This window comes from Mustela nivalis (assembly GCF_964662115.1).
Source record: "Mustela nivalis genome assembly, chromosome: 6".
NCBI classification, from domain to species: Eukaryota; Metazoa; Chordata; class Mammalia; order Carnivora; family Mustelidae; genus Mustela; species Mustela nivalis.
The window spans coordinates 123,456,109-123,475,051 of NC_139025.1; the positions used below are offsets into that span (position 1 = coordinate 123,456,109).

General features: G+C 67.4%; 1 long non-coding RNA gene across 1 annotated transcript in view; it reads right to left on the reverse strand.

Moving 5' to 3' along the window:
* LOC309867597 overlaps positions 1–18,315 on the reverse strand; it is an 86,999-nt gene extending 68,684 nt beyond the window's left edge. Inside the window, exon 1 of the long non-coding RNA XR_014313255.1 lies at positions 18,284–18,315. This is a non-coding gene — a long non-coding RNA (uncharacterized lncRNA). The remainder of the gene's footprint in view (positions 1–18,283) is intronic.
* Positions 18,316–18,943: the final 628 nt, after the last annotated feature.

An 18,943-nucleotide genomic window follows, 5' to 3' on the forward strand; every position in this document is an offset into this window, starting at 1 on the left:
CGCACGCGTGAGCCACGGACCCAGGGGTTACCGCTCGCCATGCCTCTCAGAACAAGCCTGGGGGGAAGCCTTGCCTCCGCCTGGTGCGGACCCTCTGTCCCTCAGGCTTGGCGGCAGCCGGACAGGAGGCCACGCATGCCGGCCGGGCAAGGCCGCGGACACGTGGGTCTCCGTGGGGTCGGGTGTGAGTCTGCGTGTGCCGAGTGTGCGTGCGTGTGTTGATGGGTGTGTGTGTATGTGTGTGTGTGTGTGTATATGTGTGTGTGTCTGTTTGTGTGTGTGTGTACGGGCGTGCGCATGTGAGCCTGTTTGGGGAAATGGTGTAAGGTTGCGTTTGGCCCTGGCGTGTGGGGGCTAGGAGCCCTTGTGGGACACGTGGACATGTAGGAGGACGGTGGCGGGTGGGCGCGTTTCTGCAGTCGGGGCGGCCACGGGGTGGTCGCCCTTGGAGGGAGCCTCACGCACGTTCACAGCCCTCCCGGGACAGGGACCCCTGGCCTCCAGGCCTGGCACGCTGCTCCGGAAGTTTGGTGCCACGGAATCCTCGAGCGCCACGTTCGTCACCCCCTTGGTCTGACGGGATCAGGCCAGACGGAACGCGTGTCCAAGGTCTCCTGGCAACGCAGAGCACGCCGGCTCTGGCTAGCCACATCCGGTGCAGGAGACGGAGGCCACAGCGATGTGAACTCTGTCACCCTGACGCTTGCCCCAGCGTCACCCAGCGTGACCGCAGGAGAGAGACCCTCGGCGACCGCCGACAAAATCCCGGCGCCCACGGAAACGGCAAGCCCTGGCACATCGGGCGCTGGCCCGACGCCGCTCCAAGGCCCTCGTGAGAGGAGAAGGGGCTTGGATTCCGGGCCAAGCGCCACCGCCCTTGCTCTCAGCCACAAGGCCCTGCATGGCCAGGCAGCACACCTCTTGGCAAGCGGTTCTCATGACCCGCCGAGGGCCAGCTGACCCTCCCACTGAAAGCAGGGCCCATTCCCACCCAGGGCACGGGTGTGTCCACGACCAGTGGTCTTCGTGGGCCCCGCCCCTGAGGGAGCGAGCACTCGTCCAGCAGCTCGGTCCCCACGTGCGCAGGCTTCCGCCGGCTCGGCAAGTCCCGCCCACCCTGAGCTCCCACGTGCCTCGTTCCTCCAAGGCAGGGATCTTGAAACGCTCGGCCACAAGCCCAGTGGACGTTTCCGTCAGACACCAGGCGGGATGCGAGGCAGGGCCCCTCGCTCGGCGTGCGTCCGAGGACTCTGGCCCTGGCGTCATCGCTCACCCGCTGCGACCCCACGGTAAGGCGCGAGGAGCAAGGGAAGGAAGCCACCTCTCCTCCAGCACCACCACAGCTGACCTTGGCCCAGCTCCACGTCCGGCCAGGCCATAGCGCTGGACTGGGAACCGTGCTCGCGGGGCTTGCCCCATCCTGCCTAGGGCGCAGGCGAGCAAGGACAGGTCTCGAGCGTTCCCCATCCCACTGGGCATCGGGGCATCTGGGCCACAAGTCTCTGGGACCCTCTCAGAAATACCTACGCTGCCCATGCCCTGGCCCGGCGGTGGGGAGCAAGCCCTCCACGGCTCCCGTGGCTTGCGCCCGCGGACAGCGTCCCTTCCGTGCTGGGGTTCATCGCAATGGCACTCCTTGGGGTCCCTGGAGACGCCCACCGATCGCCTCTCCTCGTGGACGGAGACCCCGGGCCCACTCCGACAAGGGACCGAAACGCGGCCCCGACGTGCCCCGGGCCAGTCCCCGGAGCCACCAGGTGGCTGCCCAGCGGGGACGGGTGATGTCGGGCACGGCCCCCACAGCCCCCAAAGCATTGAACGCTTGTGGCAGATTACAGCCAGAGGCTCGGGCCACGCAGCTCCCCGCCAGCAGCCCGCCTGCCTTCCTCCCCTGTCCCAACCTATTCTGGGTCGGCCGAGAGCCTGCACGGCGGCTCCACGTTCGCCCTGGTCTCAAGGCACGGGCCTTGTGGGGCCCCACTGGGCCTCCAGGGGCTTAACTTCAGGGGCTGTCAAGGACAGCGTCCTGGCCGAGGGCCTCTGCCCTCTACCCACAAGCACATAGGGCACACCAACGATGCCAACAGGGTGACGGGCCCCGGGGCTCTCCTCGCAACCCAAGGCGCCTGCCGCCGCACCCGCTACCTCACGATCCCCCAGGAGCTCTGCCTGAAGCACCACCCCAGCCCACGCTGCTCCGTGACAGGCGCTCAGAGGGCCTCACCCAGCGCCTCCCTTGGGGACTCCCACGAACGGGATACCATCATTCCGACTCGACACAAGAGCCCGGCTGCGCCTCCCAGGACCTCCGACCGGCTAAGGCGGGGAAACGCCTCGCGGGCCCTGAGCCGCACACTCGGCTGTTCTGGCCGAGGTCCCTCGGGGGTTAGAGCTGGGGCTGCTGGTGGTGCTGGCGGTGCTGGCGGTGCCGGCGGTTGCGGCGGCGGTGGGGGAGGTGGTGGTGTTGGTGTTGGTAGTGGAAGTGCTGGTGGTGGTGGTGGTGGTGGCTACCGGCGTGTGACCGAGGGGAAGCTGTCCCTCGCTCCTACCTTCTGCCCCGGGGGAGAAAACGTGCTGGACCTCAGTTTCGATGAGAACGACGGTAGGGAGTTCTCACTCATTTTGTTCAGCTTTTCCAAGGAATGCAGAATGAGGGAGTCATCATCGATCCGAGTACATAGGGGGCCGCCTGGCCAACGGAACGGGCCAGGCAGGGTGACTCGGAGGGGAAGCCGTTGGCCTCAGAGCCCTGCGGCAGCGGCCCGTACGGACCCACGCCCCTGAGCAAGAGGAACGGTGCAACCTCGCACCGGGAGCAGGGAGCCGGGAGCCGCAAGGCTGGCGCGCACTGGCAGCCTCTGCGGCAGGCGCGAGCTATCCCGCCATCCCCAGTTCCACCTGAGACAGGGAAAGGCTTACCGTCTCGCCGATCCTTCCGCAGCCTGCCCGGGCTGGACCGCACGTCTTCCACAGACCCGGCCAGGCTCCGCGCAATCCGAGGACAGGAAGGCCATCTTCTCTGGGCCGACCGGGGGCCCGCCTGGCGTGGCCACCGCACCTGACAAGTGTGGAAAAGTAGCACGCACGCGTGAGCCACGGACCCAGGGGTTACCGCTCGCCATGCCTCTCAGAACAAGCCTGGGGGGAAGCCTTGCCTCCGCCTGGTGCGGACCCTCTGTCCCTCAGGCTTGGCGGCAGCCGGACAGGAGGCCACGCATGCCGGCCGGGCAAGGCCGCGGACACGTGGGTCTCCGTGGGGTCGGGTGTGAGTCTGCGTGTGCCGAGTGTGCGTGCGTGTGTTGATGGGTGTGTGTGTATGTGTGTGTGTGTGTGTATATGTGTGTGTGTCTGTTTGTGTGTGTGTGTACGGGCGTGCGCATGTGAGCCTGTTTGGGGAAATGGTGTAAGGTTGCGTTTGGCCCTGGCGTGTGGGGGCTAGGAGCCCTTGTGGGACACGTGGACATGTAGGAGGACGGTGGCGGGTGGGCGCGTTTCTGCAGTCGGGGCGGCCACGGGGTGGTCGCCCTTGGAGGGAGCCTCACGCACGTTCACAGCCCTCCCGGGACAGGGACCCCTGGCCTCCAGGCCTGGCACGCTGCTCCGGAAGTTTGGTGCCACGGAATCCTCGAGCGCCACGTTCGACACCCCCTTGGTCTAACGGGATCAGGCCAGACGGAACGCGTGTCCAAGGTCTCCTGGCAACGCAGAGCACGCCGGCTCTGGCTAGCCACATCCGGTGCAGGAGACGGAGGCCACAGCGATGTGAACTCTGTCACCCTGACGCTTGCCCCAGCGTCACCCAGCGTGACCGAGGAGAGAGACCCTCGGCGACCGCCGACAAAATCCCGGCGCCCACGGAAAAGGCAAGCCCTGGCACATCGGGCGCTGGCCCGACGCCGCTCCAAGGCCCTCGTGAGAGGAGAAGGGGCTTGGATTCCGGGCCAAGCGCCTCCGCCCTTGCTCTCAGCCACAAGGCCCTGCATGGCCAGGCAGCACACCTCTTGGCAAGCGGTTCTCATGACCCGCCGAGGGCCAGCTGACCCTCCCACTGAAAGCAGGGCCCATTCCCACCCAGGGCACGGGTGTGTCCACGACCAGCGGTCTTCGTGGGCCCCGCCCCTGAGGGAGCGAGCACTCGTCCAGCAGCTCGGTCCCCACGTGCGCAGGCTTCCGCCGGCTCGGCAAGTCCCGCCCACCCTGAGCTCCCACGTGCCTCGTTCCTCCAAGGCAGGGATCTTGAAACGCTCGGCCACAAGCCCAGTGGACGTTTCCGTCAGACACCAGACGGGATGCCAGGCAGGGCCCCTCGCTCGGCGTGCGTCCGAGGACTCTGGCCCTGGCGTCATCGCTCACCCGCTGCGACCCAACGGTAAGGCGCGAGGAGCAAGGGAAGGAAGCCACCTCTCCTCCAGCACCACCACAGCTGACCTTGGCCCAGCTCCACGTCCGGCCAGGCCATAGCGCTGGACTGGGAACCGTGCTCGCGGGGCTTGCCCCATCCTGCCTAGGGCGCAGGCGAGCAAGGACAGGTCTCGAGCGTTCCCCATCCCACTGGGCATCGGGGCATCTGGGCCACAAGTCTCTGGGACCCTCTCAGAAATACCTACGCTGCCCATGCCCAGGCCCGGCGGTGGCGAGCAAGCCCTCCACGGCTCCCGTGGCTTGCGCCCTCAGACAGCGTCCCTTCCGTGCTGGGGTTCATCGCAATGGCACTCCTTGGGGTCCCTGGAGACGCCCACCGATCGCCTCTCCTCGCGGACGGAGACCCCGGGCCCACTCCGACAAGGGACCGAAACGCGGCCCCGACGTGCCCCGGGCCAGTCCCCGGAGCCACCAGGTGGCTGCCCAGCGGGGACGGGTGATGTCGGGCACGGCCCCCACAGCCCCCAAAGCATTGAACGCTTGTGGCAGATTACAGCCAGAGGCTCGGGCCACGCAGCTCCCCGCCAGCAGCCCGCCTGCCTTCCTCCCCTGTCCCAACCTATTCTGGGTCGGCCGAGAGCCTGCACGGCGGCTCCACGTTCGCCCTGGTCTCACGGCACGGGCCTTGTGGGGCCCCACTGGGCCTCCAGGGGATTAACTTCAGGGGCTGTCAAGGACAGCGTCCTGGCCGAGGGCCTCTGCCCTCTACCCACAAGCACATAGGGCACACCAACGATGCCAACAGGGTGACGGGCCCCGGGGCTCTCCTCGCAACCCAAGGCGCCTGCCGCCGCACCCGCTACCTCACAATCCCCCAGGAGCTCTGCCTGAAGCACCACCCCAGCCCACGCTGCTCCGTGACAGGCGCTCAGAGGGCCTCACCCAGCGCCTCCCTTGGGGACTCCCACGAACGGGATACCATCATTCCGACTCGACACAAGAGCCCGGCTGCGCCTCCCAGGACCTCCGACCGGCTAAGGCGGGGAAACGCCTCGCGGGCCCTGAGCCGCACACGCGGCTGTTCTGGCCGAGGTCCCTCGGGGGTTAGAGCTGGGGCTGTTGGTGGTGCTGGCGGTGCCGGCGGTTGCGGCGGCGGTGGGGGAGGTGGTGGTGTTGGTGTTGGTAGTGGAAGTGCTGGTGGTGGTGGTGGTGGTGGCTACCGGCGTGTGACCGAGGGGAAGCTGTCCCTCGCTCCTACCTTCTGCCCCGGGGGAGAAAACGTGCTGGACCTCAGTTTCGATGAGAACGACGGTAGGGAGTTCTCACTCATTTTGTTCAGCTTTTCCAAGGAATGCAGAATGAGGGAGTCATCATCGATCCGAGCACATAGGGGGCCGCCTGGTCAACGGAACGGGCCAGGCAGGGTGGCTCGGAGGGGAAGACGTTGGCCTCAGAGCCCTGCGGCAGCGGCCCGTACGGACCCACGCCCCTGAGCAAGAGGAACGGTGCAACCTCGCACCGGGAGCCGGGAGCCGGGAGCCGCAAGGCTGGCGCGCACTGGCAGCCTCTGCGGCAGGCGCGAGCTATCCCGCCGTCCCCAGTTCCACCTGAGACAGGGAAAGGCTTACCGTCTCGCCGTTCCGTCCGCAGCCTGCCCGCGCTGGACCGCACGTCTTCCACAGACCCGGCCAGGCTCCGCGCAATCCGAGGACAGGAAGGCCATCTTCTCTGGGCCGACCGGGGGCCCGCCTGGCGTGGCCACCGCACCTGACAAGTGTGGAAAAGTAGCACGCACGCGTGAGCCACGGACCCAGGGGTTACCGCTCGCCATGCCTCTCAGAACAAGCCTGGGGGGAAGCCTTGCCTCCGCCTGGTGCGGACCCTCTGTCCCTCAGGCTTGGCGGCAGCCGGACAGGAGGCCACGCATGCCGGCCGGGCAAGGCCGCGGACACGTGGGTCTCCGTGGGGTCGGGTGTGAGTCTGCGTGTGCAGAGTGTGCGTGCGTGTGTTGATGGGTGTGTGTGTATGTGTGTGTGTGTGTGTATATGTGTGTGTGTCTGTTTGTGTGTGTGTGTACGGGCGTGCGCATGTGAGCCTGTTTGGGGAAATGGTGTAAGGTTGCGTTTGGCCCTGGCGTGTGGGGGCTAGGAGCCCTTGTGGGACACGTGGACATGTAGGAGGACGGTGGCGGGTGGGCGCGTTTCTGCAGTCGGGGCGGCCACGGGGTGGTCGCCCTTGGAGGGAGCCTCACGCACGTTCACAGACCTCCCGGGACAGGGACCCCTGGCCTCCAGGCCTGGCACGCTGCTCCGGAAGTTTGGTGCCACGGAATCCTCGAGCGCCACGTTCGTCACCCCCTTGGTCTGACGGGATCAGGCCAGACGGAACGCGTGTCCAAGGTCTCCTGGCAACGCAGAGCACGCCGGCTCTGGCTAGCCACATCCGGTGCAGGAGACGGAGGCCACAGCGATGTGAACTCTGTCACCCTGACGCTTGCCCCAGCGTCACCCAGCGTGACCGCAGGAGAGAGACCCTCGGCGACCGCCGACAAAATCCCGGCGCCCACGGAAACGGCAAGCCCTGGCACATCGGGCGCTGGCCCGACGCCGCTCCAAGGCCCTCGTGAGAGGAGAAGGGGCTTGGATTCCGGGCCAAGCGCCACCGCCCTTGCTCTCAGCCACAAGGCCCTGCATGGCCAGGCAGCACACCTCTTGGCAAGCGGTTCTCATGACCCGCCGAGGGCCAGCTGACCCTCCCACTGAAAGCAGGGCCCATTCCCACCCAGGGCACGGGTGTGTCCACGACCAGCGGTCTTCGTGGGCCCCGCCCCTGAGGGAGCGAGCACTCGTCCAGCAGCTCGGTCCCCACGTGCGCAGGCTTCCGCCGGCTCGGCAAGTCCCGCCCACCCTGAGCTCCCACGTGCCTCGTTCCTCCAAGGCAGGGATCTTGAAACGCTCGGCCACAAGCCCAGTGGACGTTTCCGTCAGACACCAGACGGGATGCCAGGCAGGGCCCCTCGCTCGGCGTGCGTCCGAGGACTCTGGCCCTGGCGTCATCGCTCACCCGCTGCGACCCCACGGTAAGGCGCGAGGAGCAAGGGAAGGAAGCCACCTCTCCTCCAGCACCACCACAGCTGACCTTGGCCCAGCTCCACGTCCGGCCAGGCCATAGCGCTGGACTGGGAACCGTGCTCGCGGGGCTTGCCCCATCCTGCCTAGGGCGCAGGCGAGCAAGGACAGGTCTCGAGCGTTCCCCATCCCACTGGGCATCGGGGCATCTGGGCCACAAGTCTCTGGGACCCTCTCAGAAATACCTACGCTGCCCATGCCCAGGCCCGGCGGTGGCGAGCAAGCCCTCCACGGCTCCCGTGGCTTGCGCCCGCGGACAGCGTCCCTTCCGTGCTGGGGTTCATCGCAATGGCACTCCTTGGGGTCCCTGGAGACGCCCACCGATCGCCTCTCCTCGCGGACGGAGACCCCGGGCCCACTCCGACAAGGGACCGAAACGCGGCCCCGACGTGCCCCGGGCCAGTCCCCGGAGCCACCAGGTGGCTGCCCAGCGGGGACGGGTGATGTCGGGCACGGCCCCCACAGCCCCCAAAGCATTGAACGCTTGTGGCAGATTACAGCCAGAGGCTCGGGCCACGCAGCTCCCCGCCAGCAGCCCGCCTGCCTTCCTCCCCTGTCCCAACCTATTCTGGGTCGGCCGAGAGCCTGCACGGCGGCTCCACGTTCGCCCTGGTCTCACGGCACGGGCCTTGTGGGGCCCCACTGGGCCTCCAGGGGATTAACTTCAGGGGCTGTCAAGGACAGCGTCCTGGCCGAGGGCCTCTGCCCTCTACCCACAAGCACATAGGGCACACCAACGATGCCAACAGGGTGACGGGCCCCGGGGCTCTCCTCGCAACCCAAGGCGCCTGCCGCCGCACCCGCTACCTCACGATCCCCCAGGAGCTCTGCCTGAAGCACCACCCCAGCCCACGCTGCTCCGTGACAGGCGCTCAGAGGGCCTCACCCAGCGCCTCCCTTGGGGACTCCCACGAACGGGATACCATCATTCCGACTCGACACAAGAGCCCGGCTGCGCCTCCCAGGACCTCCGACCGGCTAAGGCGGGGAAACGCCTCGCGGGCCCTGAGCCGCACACGCGGCTGTTCTGGCCGAGGTCCCTCGGGGGTTAGAGCTGGGGCTGTTGGTGGTGCTGGCGGTGCCGGCGGTTGCGGCGGCGGTGGGGGAGGTGGTGGTGTTGGTGTTGGTAGTGGAAGTGCTGGTGGTGGTGGTGGTGGTGGCTACCGGCGTGTGACCGAGGGGAAGCTGTCCCTCGCTCCTACCTTCTGCCCCGGGGGAGAAAACGTGCTGGACCTCAGTTTCGATGAGAACGACGGTAGGGAGTTCTCACTCATTTTGTTCAGCTTTTCCAAGGAATGCAGAATGAGGGAGTCATCATCGATCCGAGCACATAGGGGGCCGCCTGGTCAACGGAACGGGCCAGGCAGGGTGGCTCGGAGGGGAAGACGTTGGCCTCAGAGCCCTGCGGCAGCGGCCCGTACGGACCCACGCCCCTGAGCAAGAGGAACGGTGCAACCTCGCACCGGGAGCCGGGAGCCGGGAGCCGCAAGGCTGGCGCGCACTGGCAGCCTCTGCGGCAGGCGCGAGCTATCCCGCCGTCCCCAGTTCCACCTGAGACAGGGAAAGGCTTACCGTCTCGCCGTTCCGTCCGCAGCCTGCCCGCGCTAGACCGCACGTCTTCCACAGACCCGGCCAGGCTCCGCGCAATCCGAGGACAGGAAGGCCATATTCTCTGGGCCGACCGGGGGCCCGCCTGGCGTGGCCACCGCACCTGACAAGTGTGGAAAAGTAGCACGCACGCGTGAGCCACGGACCCAGGGGTTACCGCTCGCCATGCCTCTCAGAACAAGCCTGGGGGAAGCCTTGCCTCCGCCTGGTGCGGACCCTCTGTCCCTCAGGCTTGGCGGCAGCCGGACAGGAGGCCACGCATGCCGGCCGGGCAAGGCCGCGGACACGTGGGTCTCCGTGGGGTCGGGTGTGAGTCTGCGTGTGCAGAGTGTGCGTGCGTGTGTTGATGGGTGTGTGTGTATGTGTGTGTGTGTGTGTATATGTGTGTGTGTCTGTTTGTGTGTGTGTGTACGGGCGTGCGCATGTGAGCCTGTTTGGGGAAATGGTGTAAGGTTGCGTTTGGCCCTGGCGTGTGGGGGCTAGGAGCCCTTGTGGGACACGTGGACATGTAGGAGGACGGTGGCGGGTGGGCGCGTTTCTGCAGTCGGGGCGGCCACGGGGTGGTCGCCCTTGGAGGGAGCCTCACGCACGTTCACAGACCTCCCGGGACAGGGACCCCTGGCCTCCAGGCCTGGCACGCTGCTCCGGAAGTTTGGTGCCACGGAATCCTCGAGCGCCACGTTCGTCACCCCCTTGGTCTGACGGGATCAGGCCAGACGGAACGCGTGTCCAAGGTCTCCTGGCAACGCAGAGCACGCCGGCTCTGGCTAGCCACATCCGGTGCAGGAGACGGAGGCCACAGCGATGTGAACTCTGTCACCCTGACGCTTGCCCCAGCGTCACCCAGCGTGACCGCAGGAGAGAGACCCTCGGCGACCGCCGACAAAATCCCGGCGCCCACGGAAACGGCAAGCCCTGGCACATCGGGCGCTGGCCCGACGCCGCTCCAAGGCCCTCGTGAGAGGAGAAGGGGCTTGGATTCCGGGCCAAGCGCCACCGCCCTTGCTCTCAGCCACAAGGCCCTGCATGGCCAGGCAGCACACCTCTTGGCAAGCGGTTCTCATGACCCGCCGAGGGCCAGCTGACCCTCCCACTGAAAGCAGGGCCCATTCCCACCCAGGGCACGGGTGTGTCCACGACCAGCGGTCTTCGTGGGCCCCGCCCCTGAGGGAGCGAGCACTCGTCCAGCAGCTCGGTCCCCACGTGCGCAGGCTTCCGCCGGCTCGGCAAGTCCCGCCGACCCTGAGCTCCCACGTGCCTCGTTCCTCCAAGGCAGGGATCTTGAAACGCTCGGCCACAAGCCCAGTGGACGTTTCCGTCAGACACCAGGCGGGATGCGAGGCAGGGCCCCTCGCTCGGCGTGCGTCCGAGGACTCTGGCCCTGGCGTCATCGCTCACCCGCTGCGACCCCACGGGAAGGCGCGAGGAGCAAGGGAAGGAAGCCACCTCTCCTCCAGCACCACCACAGCTGACCTTGGCCCAGCTCCACGTCCGGCCAGGCCATAGCGCTGGACTGGGAACCGTGCTCGCGGGGCTTGCCCCATCCTGCCTAGGGCGCAGGCGAGCAAGGACAGGTCTCGAGCGTTCCCCATCCCACTGGGCATCGGGGCATCTGGGCCACAAGTCTCTGGGACCCTCTCAGAAATACCTACGCTGCCCATGCCCTGGCCCGGCGGTGGGGAGCAAGCCCTCCACGGCTCCCGTGGCTTGCGCCCGCGGACAGCGTCCCTTCCGTACTGGGGTTCATCGCAATGGCACTCCTTGGAGTCCCTGGAGACGCCCACCGATCGCCTCTCCTCGTGGACGGAGACCCCGGGCCCACTCCGACAAGGGACCGAAACGCGGCCCCGACGTGCCCCGGGCCAGTCCCCGGAGCCACCATGTGGCTGCCCAGCGGGGACGGGTGATGTCGGGCACGGCCCCCACAGCCCCCAAAGCATTGAACGCTTGTGGCAGATTACAGCCAGAGGCTCGGGCCACGCAGCTCCCCGCCAGCAGCCCGCCTGCCTTCCTCCCCTGTCCCAACCTATTCTGGGTCGGCCGAGAGCCTGCACGGCGGCTCCACGTTCGCCCTGGTCTCAAGGCACGGGCCTTGTGGGGCCCCACTGGGCCTCCAGGGGCTTAACTTCAGGGGCTGTCAAGGACAGCGTCCTGGCCGAGGGCCTCTGCCCTCTACCCACAAGCACATAGGGCACACCAACGATGCCAACAGGGTGACGGGCCCCGGGGCTCTCCTCGCAACCCAAGGCGCCTGCCGCCGCACCCGCTACCTCACGATCCCCCAGGAGCTCTGCCTGAAGCACCACCCCAGCCCACGCTGCTCCGTGACAGGCGCTCAGAGGGCCTCACCCAGCGCCTCCCTTGGGGACTCCCACGAACGGGATACCATCATTCCGACTCGACACAAGAGCCCGGCTGCGCCTCCCAGGACCTCCGACCGGCTAAGGCGGGGAAACGCCTCGCGGGCCCTGAGCCGCACACGCGGCTGTTCTGGCCGAGGTCCCTCGGGGGTTAGAGCTGGGGCTGCTGGTGGTGCTGGCGGTGCTGGCGGTGCCGGCGGTTGTGGCGGCGGTGGGGGAGGTGGTGGTGTTGGTGTTGGTAGTGGAAGTGCTGGTGGTGGTGGTGGTGGTGGCTACCGGCGTGTGACCGAGGGGAAGCTGTCCCTCGCTCCTACCTTCTGCCCCGGGGGAGAAAACGTGCTGGACCTCAGTTTCGATGAGAACGACGGTAGGGAGTTCTCACTCATTTTGTTCAGCTTTTCCAAGGAATGCAGAATGAGGGAGTCATCATCGATCCGAGCACATAGGGGGCCGCCTGCTCAACGGAACGGGCCAGGCAGGGTGGCTCGGAGGGGAAGCCGTTGGCCTCAGAGCCCTGCGGCAGCGGCCCGTACGGACCCACGCCCCTGAGCAAGAGGAACGGTGCAACCTCGCACCGGGAGCCGGGAGCCGGGAGCCGCAAGGCTGGCGCGCACTGGCAGCCTCTGCGGCAGGCGCGAGCTATCCCGCCGTCCCCAGTTCCACCTGAGACAGGGAAAGGCTTACCGTCTCGCCGATCCTTCCGCAGCCTGCCCGGGCTGGACCGCACGTCTTCCATAGACCCGGCCAGGCTCCGCGCAATCCGAGGACAGGAAGGCCATCTTCTCTGGGCCGACCGGGGGCCCGCCTGGCGTGGCCACCGCACCTGACAAGTGTGGAAAAGTAGCACGCACGCGTGAGCCACGGACCCAGGGGTTACCGCTCGCCATGCCTCTCAGAACAAGCCTGGGGGGAAGCCTTGCCTCCGCCTGGTGCGGACCCTCTGTCCCTCAGGCTTGGCGGCAGCCGGACAGGAGGCCACGCATGCCGGCCGGGCAAGGCCGCGGACACGTGGGTCTCCGTGGGGTCGGGTGTGAGTCTGCGTGTGCCGAGTGTGCGTGCGTGTGTTGATGGGTGTGTGTGTATGTGTGTGTGTGTGTGTATATGTGTGTGTGTCTGTTTGTGTGTGTGTGTACGGGCGTGCGCATGTGAGCCTGTTTGGGGAAATGGTGTAAGGTTGCGTTTGGCCCTGGCGTGTGGGGGCTAGGAGCCCTTGTGGGACACGTGGACATGTAGGAGGACGGTGGCGGGTGGGCGCGTTTCTGCAGTCGGGGCGGCCACGGGGTGGTCGCCCTTGGAGGGAGCCTCACGCACGTTCACAGCCCTCCCGGGACAGGGACCCCTGGCCTCCAGGCCTGGCACGCTGCTCCGGAAGTTTGGTGCCACGGAATCCTCGAGCGCCACGTTCGACACCCCCTTGGTCTGACGGGATCAGGCCAGACGGAACGCATGTCCAAGGTCTCCTGGCAACGCAGAGCATGCCGGCTCTGGCTAGCCACATCCGGTGCAGGAGACGGAGGCCACAGCGATGTGAACTCTGTCACCCTGACGCTTGCCCCAGCGTCACCCAGCGTGACCGAGGAGAGAGACCCTCGGCGACCGCCGACAAAATCCCGGCGCCCACGGAAACGGCAAGCCCTGGCACATCGGGCGCTGGCCCGACGCCGCTCAAGGCCCTCGTGAGAGGAGAAGGGGCTTGGATTCCGGGCCAAGCGCCTCCGCCCTTGCTCTCAGCCACAAGGCCCTGCATGGCCAGGCAGCACACCTCTTGGCAAGCGGTTCTCATGACCCGCCGAGGGCCAGCTGACCCTCCCACTGAAAGCAGGGCCCATTCCCACCCAGGGCACGGGTGTGTCCACGACCAGCGGTCTTCGTGGGCCCTGCCCCTGAGGGAGCGAGCACTCGTCCAGCAGCTCGGTCCCCACGTGCGCAGGCTTCCGCCGGCTCGGCAAGTCCCGCTCACCCTGAGCTCCCACGTGCCTCGCTCCTCCAAGGCAGGCATCTTGAAACGCTCGGCCACAAGCCCCGTGGACGTTTCCGTCAGACACCAGGCGGGTCGCCAGGCAGGGCCCCTCGCTCGACGTGCGTCCGAGGATCTGGCCCTGGCGTCATCGCTCACCCGCTGCGACCCCACGGTAAGGCGCGAGGAGCAAGGGAAGGAAGCCACCTCTCCTCCAGCACCACCACAGCTGACCTTGGCCCAGCTCCACGTCCGGCCAGGCCATAGCGCTGGACTGGGAACCGTGCTCGCGGGGCTTGCCCCATCCTGCCTAGGGCGCAGGCGAGCAAGGACAGGTCTCGAGCGTTCCCCATCCCACTGGGCATCGGGGCATCTGGGCCACAAGTCTCTGGGACCCTCTCAGAAATACCTACGCTGCCCATGCCCAGGCCCGGCGGTGGGGAGCAAGCCCTCCACGGCTCCCGTGGCTTGCGCCCGCGGACAGCGTCCCTTCCGTGCTGGGGTTCATCGCAATGGCACTCCTTGGGGTCCCTGGAGACGCCCACCGATCGCCTCTCCTCGCGGACGGAGACCCCGGGCCCACTCCGACAAGGGACCGAAACGCGGCCCCGACGTGCCCCGGGCCAGTCCCCGGAGCCACCAGGTGGCTGCCCAGCGGGGACGGGTGATGTCGGGCACGGCCCCCACAGCCCCCAAAGCATTGAACGCTTGTGGCAGATTACAGCCAGAGGCTCGGGCCACGCAGCTCCCCGCCAGCAGCCCGCCTGCCTTCCTCCCCTGTCCCAACCTATTCTGGGTCGGCCGAGAGCCTGCACGGCGGCTCCACGTTCGCCCTGGTCTCACGGCACGGGCCTTGTGGGGCCCCACTGGGCCTCCAGGGGCTTAACTTCAGGGGCTGTCAAGGACAGCGTCCTGGCCGAGGGCCTCTGCCCTCTACCCACAAGCACATAGGGCACACCAACGATGCCAACAGGGTGACGGGCCCCGGGGCTCTCCTCGCAACCCAAGGCGCCTGCCGCCGCACCCGCTACCTCACGATCCCCCAGGAGCTCTGCCTGAAGCACCACCCCAGCCCACGCTGCTCCGTGACAGGCGCTCAGAGGGCCTCACCCAGCGCCTCCCTTGGGGACTCCCACGAACGGGATACCATCATTCCGACTCGACACAAGAGCCCGGCTGCGCCTCCCAGGACCTCCGACCGGCTAAGGCGGGGAAACGCCTCGCGGGCCCTGAGCCGCACACGCGGCTGTTCTGGCCGAGGTCCCTCGGGGGTTAGAGCTGGGGCTGTTGGTGGTGCTGGCGGTGCCGGCGGTTGCGGCGGCGGTGGGGGAGGTGGTGGTGTTGGTGTTGGTAGTGGAAGTGCTGGTGGTGGTGGTGGTGGTGGCTACCGGCGTGTGACCGAGGGGAAGCTGTCCCTCGCTCCTACCTTCTGCCCCGGGGGAGAAAACGTGCTGGACCTCAGTTTCGATGAGAACGACGGTAGGGAGTTCTCACTCATTTTGTTCAGCTTTTCCAAGGAATGCAGAATGAGGGAGTCATCATCGATCCGAGCACATAGGGGGCCGCCTGGTCAACGGAACGGGCCAGGCAGGGTGGCTCGGAGGGGAAGACGTTGGCCTCAGAGCCCTGCGGCAGCGGCCCGTACGGACCCACGCCCCTGAGCAAGAGGAACGGTGCAACCTCGCACCGGGAGCCGGGAGCCGGGAGCCGCAAGGCTGGCGCGCACTGGCAGCCTCTGCGGCAGGCGCGAGCTATCCCGCCGTCCCCAGTTCCACCTGAGACAGGGAAAGGCTTACCGTCTCGCCGTTCCGTCCGCAGCCTGCCCGCGCTAGACCGCACGTCTTCCACAGACCCGGCCAGGCTCCGCGCAATCCGAGGACAGGAAGGCCATATTCTCTGGGCCGACCGGGGGCCCGCCTGGCGTGGCCACCGCACCTGACAAGTGTGGAAAAGTAGCACGCACGCGTGAGCCACGGACCCAGGGGTTACCGCTCGCCATGCCTCTCAGAACAAGCCTGGGGGGAAGCCTTGCCTCCGCCTGGTGCGGACCCTCTGTCCCTCAGGCTTGGCGGCAGCCGGACAGGAGGCCACGCATGCCGGCCGGGCAAGGCCGCGGACACGTGGGTCTCCGTGGGGTCGGGTGTGAGTCTGCGTGTGCAGAGTGTGCGTGCGTGTGTTGATGGGTGTGTGTGTATGTGTGTGTGTGTGTGTATATGTGTGTGTGTCTGTTTGTGTGTGTGTGTACGGGCGTGCGCATGTGAGCCTGTTTGGGGAAATGGTGTAAGGTTGCGTTTGGCCCTGGCGTGTGGGGGCTAGGAGCCCTTGTGGGACACGTGGACATGTAGGAGGACGGTGGCGGGTGGGCGCGTTTCTGCAGTCGGGGCGGCCACGGGGTGGTCGCCCTTGGAGGGAGCCTCACGCACGTTCACAGCCCTCCCGGGACAGGGACCCCTGGCCTCCAGGCCTGGCACGCTGCTCCGGAAGTTTGGTGCCACGGAATCCTCGAGCGCCACGTTCGTCACCCCCTTGGTCTGACGGGATCAGGCCAGACGGAACGCGTGTCCAAGGTCTCCTGGCAACGCAGAGCACGCCGGCTCTGGCTAGCCACATCCGGTGCAGGAGACGGAGGCCACAGCGATGTGAACTCTGTCACCCTGACGCTTGCCCCAGCGTCACCCAGCGTGACCGCAGGAGAGAGACCCTCGGCGACCGCCGACAAAATCCCGGCGCCCACGGAAACGGCAAGCCCTGGCACATCGGGCGCTGGCCCGACGCCGCTCCAAGGCCCTCGTGAGAGGAGAAGGGGCTTGGATTCCGGGCCAAGCGCCACCGCCCTTGCTCTCAGCCACAAGGCCCTGCATGGCCAGGCAGCACACCTCTTGGCAAGCGGTTCTCATGACCCGCCGAGGGCCAGCTGACCCTCCCACTGAAAGCAGGGCCCATTCCCACCCAGGGCACGGGTGTGTCCACGACCAGTGGTCTTCGTGGGCCCCGCCCCTGAGGGAGCGAGCACTCGTCCAGCAGCTCGGTCCCCACGTGCGCAGGCTTCCGCCGGCTCGGCAAGTCCCGCCCACCCTGAGCTCCCACGTGCCTCGCTCCTCCAAGGCAGGGATCTTGAAACGCTCGGCCACAAGCCCAGTGGACGTTTCCGTCAGACACCAGGCGGGACGCCAGGCAGGGCCCCTCGCTCGGCGTGCGTCCGAGGACTCTGGCCCTGGCGTCATCGCTCACCCGCTGCGACCCCACGGTAAGGCGCGAGGAGCAAGGGAAGGAAGCCACCTCTCCTCCAGCACCACCACAGCTGACCTTGGCCCAGCTCCACGTCCGGCCAGGCCATAGCGCTGGACTGGGAACCGTGCTCGCGGGGCTTGCCCCATCCTGCCTAGGGCGCAGGCGAGCAAGGACAGGTCTCGAGCGTTCCCCATCCCACTGGGCATCGGGGCATCTGGGCCACAAGTCTCTGGGACCCTCTCAGAAATACCTACGCTGCCCATGCCCAGGCCCGGCGGTGGCGAGCAAGCCCTCCACGGCTCCCGTGGCTTGCGCCCGCGGACAGCGTCCCTTCCGTGCTGGGGTTCATCGCAATGGCACTCCTTGGGGTCCCTGGAGACGCCCACCGATCGCCGCTCCTCGCGGACGGAGACCCCGGGCCCACTCTGACAAGGGACCGAAACGCGGCCCCGACGTGCCCCGGGCCAGTCCCCGGAGCCACCAGGTGGCTGCCCATTGGGGACGGGTGATGTCGGGCACGGCCCCCACAGCCCCCAAAGCATTGAACGCTTGTGGCAGATTACAGCCAGAGGCTCGGGCCACGCAGCTCCCCGCCAGCAGCCCGCCTGCCTTCCTCCCCTGTCCCAACCTATTCTGGGTCGGCCGAGAGCCTGCACGGCGGCTCCACGTTCGCCCTGGTCTCACGGCACGGGCCTTGTGGGGCCCCACTGGGCCTCCAGGGGCTTAACTTCAGGGGCTGTCAAGGACAGCGTCCTGGCCGAGGGCCTCTGCCCTCTACCCACAAGCACATAGGGCACACCAACGATGCCAACAGGGTGACGGGCCCCGGGGCTCTCCTCGCAACCCAAGGCGCCTGCCGCCGCACCCGCTACCTCACGATCCCCCAGGAGCTCTGCCTGAAGCACCACCCCAGCCCACGCTGCTCCGTGACAGGCGCTCAGAGGGCCTCACCCAGCGCCTCCCTTGGGGACTCCCACGAACGGGATACCATCATTCCGACTCGACACAAGAGCCCGGCTGCGCCTCCCAGGACCTCCGACCGGCTAAGGCGGGGAAACGCCTCGCGGGCCCTGAGCCGCACACGCGGCTGTTCTGGCCGAGGTCCCTCGGGGGTTAGAGCTGGGGCTGTTGGTGGTGCTGGCGGTGCCGGCGGTTGCGGCGGCGGTGGGGGAGGTGGTGGTGTTGGTGTTGGTAGTGGAAGTGCTGGTGGTGGTGGTGGTGGTGGCTACCGGCGTGTGACCGAGGGGAAGCTGTCCCTCGCTCCTACCTTCTGCCCCGGGGGAGAAAACGTGCTGGACCTCAGTTTCGATGAGAACGACGGTAGGGAGTTCTCACTCATTTTGTTCAGCTTTTCCAAGGAATGCAGAATGAGGGAGTCATCATCGATCCGAGCACATAGGGGGCCGCCTGGTCAACGGAACGGGCCAGGCAGGGTGGCTCGGAGGGGAAGACGTTGGCCTCAGAGCCCTGCGGCAGCGGCCCGTACGGACCCACGCCCCTGAGCAAGAGGAACGGTGCAACCTCGCACCGGGAGCCGGGAGCCGGGAGCCGCAAGGCTGGCGCGCACTGGCAGCCTCTGCGGCAGGCGCGAGCTATCCCGCCGTCCCCAGTTCCACCTGAGACAGGGAAAGGCTTACCGTCTCGCCGATCCGTCCGCAGCCTGCCCGCGCTGGACCGCACGTCTTCCACAGACCCGGCCAGGCTCCGCGCAATCCGAGGACAGGAAGGCTATCTTCTCTGGGCCGACCGGGGGCCCGCCTGGCGTGGCCACCGCACCTGACAAGTGTGGAAAAGTAGCACGCACGCGTGAGCCACGGACCCAGGGGTTACCGCTCGCCATGCCTCTCAGAACAAGCCTGGGGGGAAGCCTTGCCTCCGCCTGGTGCGGACCCTCTGTCCCTCAGGCTTGGCGGCAGCCGGACAGGAGGCCACGCATGCCGGCCGGGCAAGGCCGCGGACACGTGGGTCTCCGTGGGGTCGGGTGTGAGTCTGCGTGTGCAGAGTGTGCGTGCGTGTGTTGATGGGTGTGTGTGTATGTGTGTGTGTGTGTGTATATGTGTGTGTGTCTGTTTGTGTGTGTGTGTACGGGCGTGCGCATGTGAGCCTGTTTGGGGAAATGGTGTAAGGTTGCGTTTGGCCCTGGCGTGTGGGGGCTAGGAGCCCTTGTGGGACACGTGGACATGTAGGAGGACGGTGGCGGGTGGGCGCGTTTCTGCAGTCGGGGCGGCCACGGGGTGGTCGCCCTTGGAGGGAGCCTCACGCACGTTCACAGACCTCCCGGGACAGGGACCCCTGGC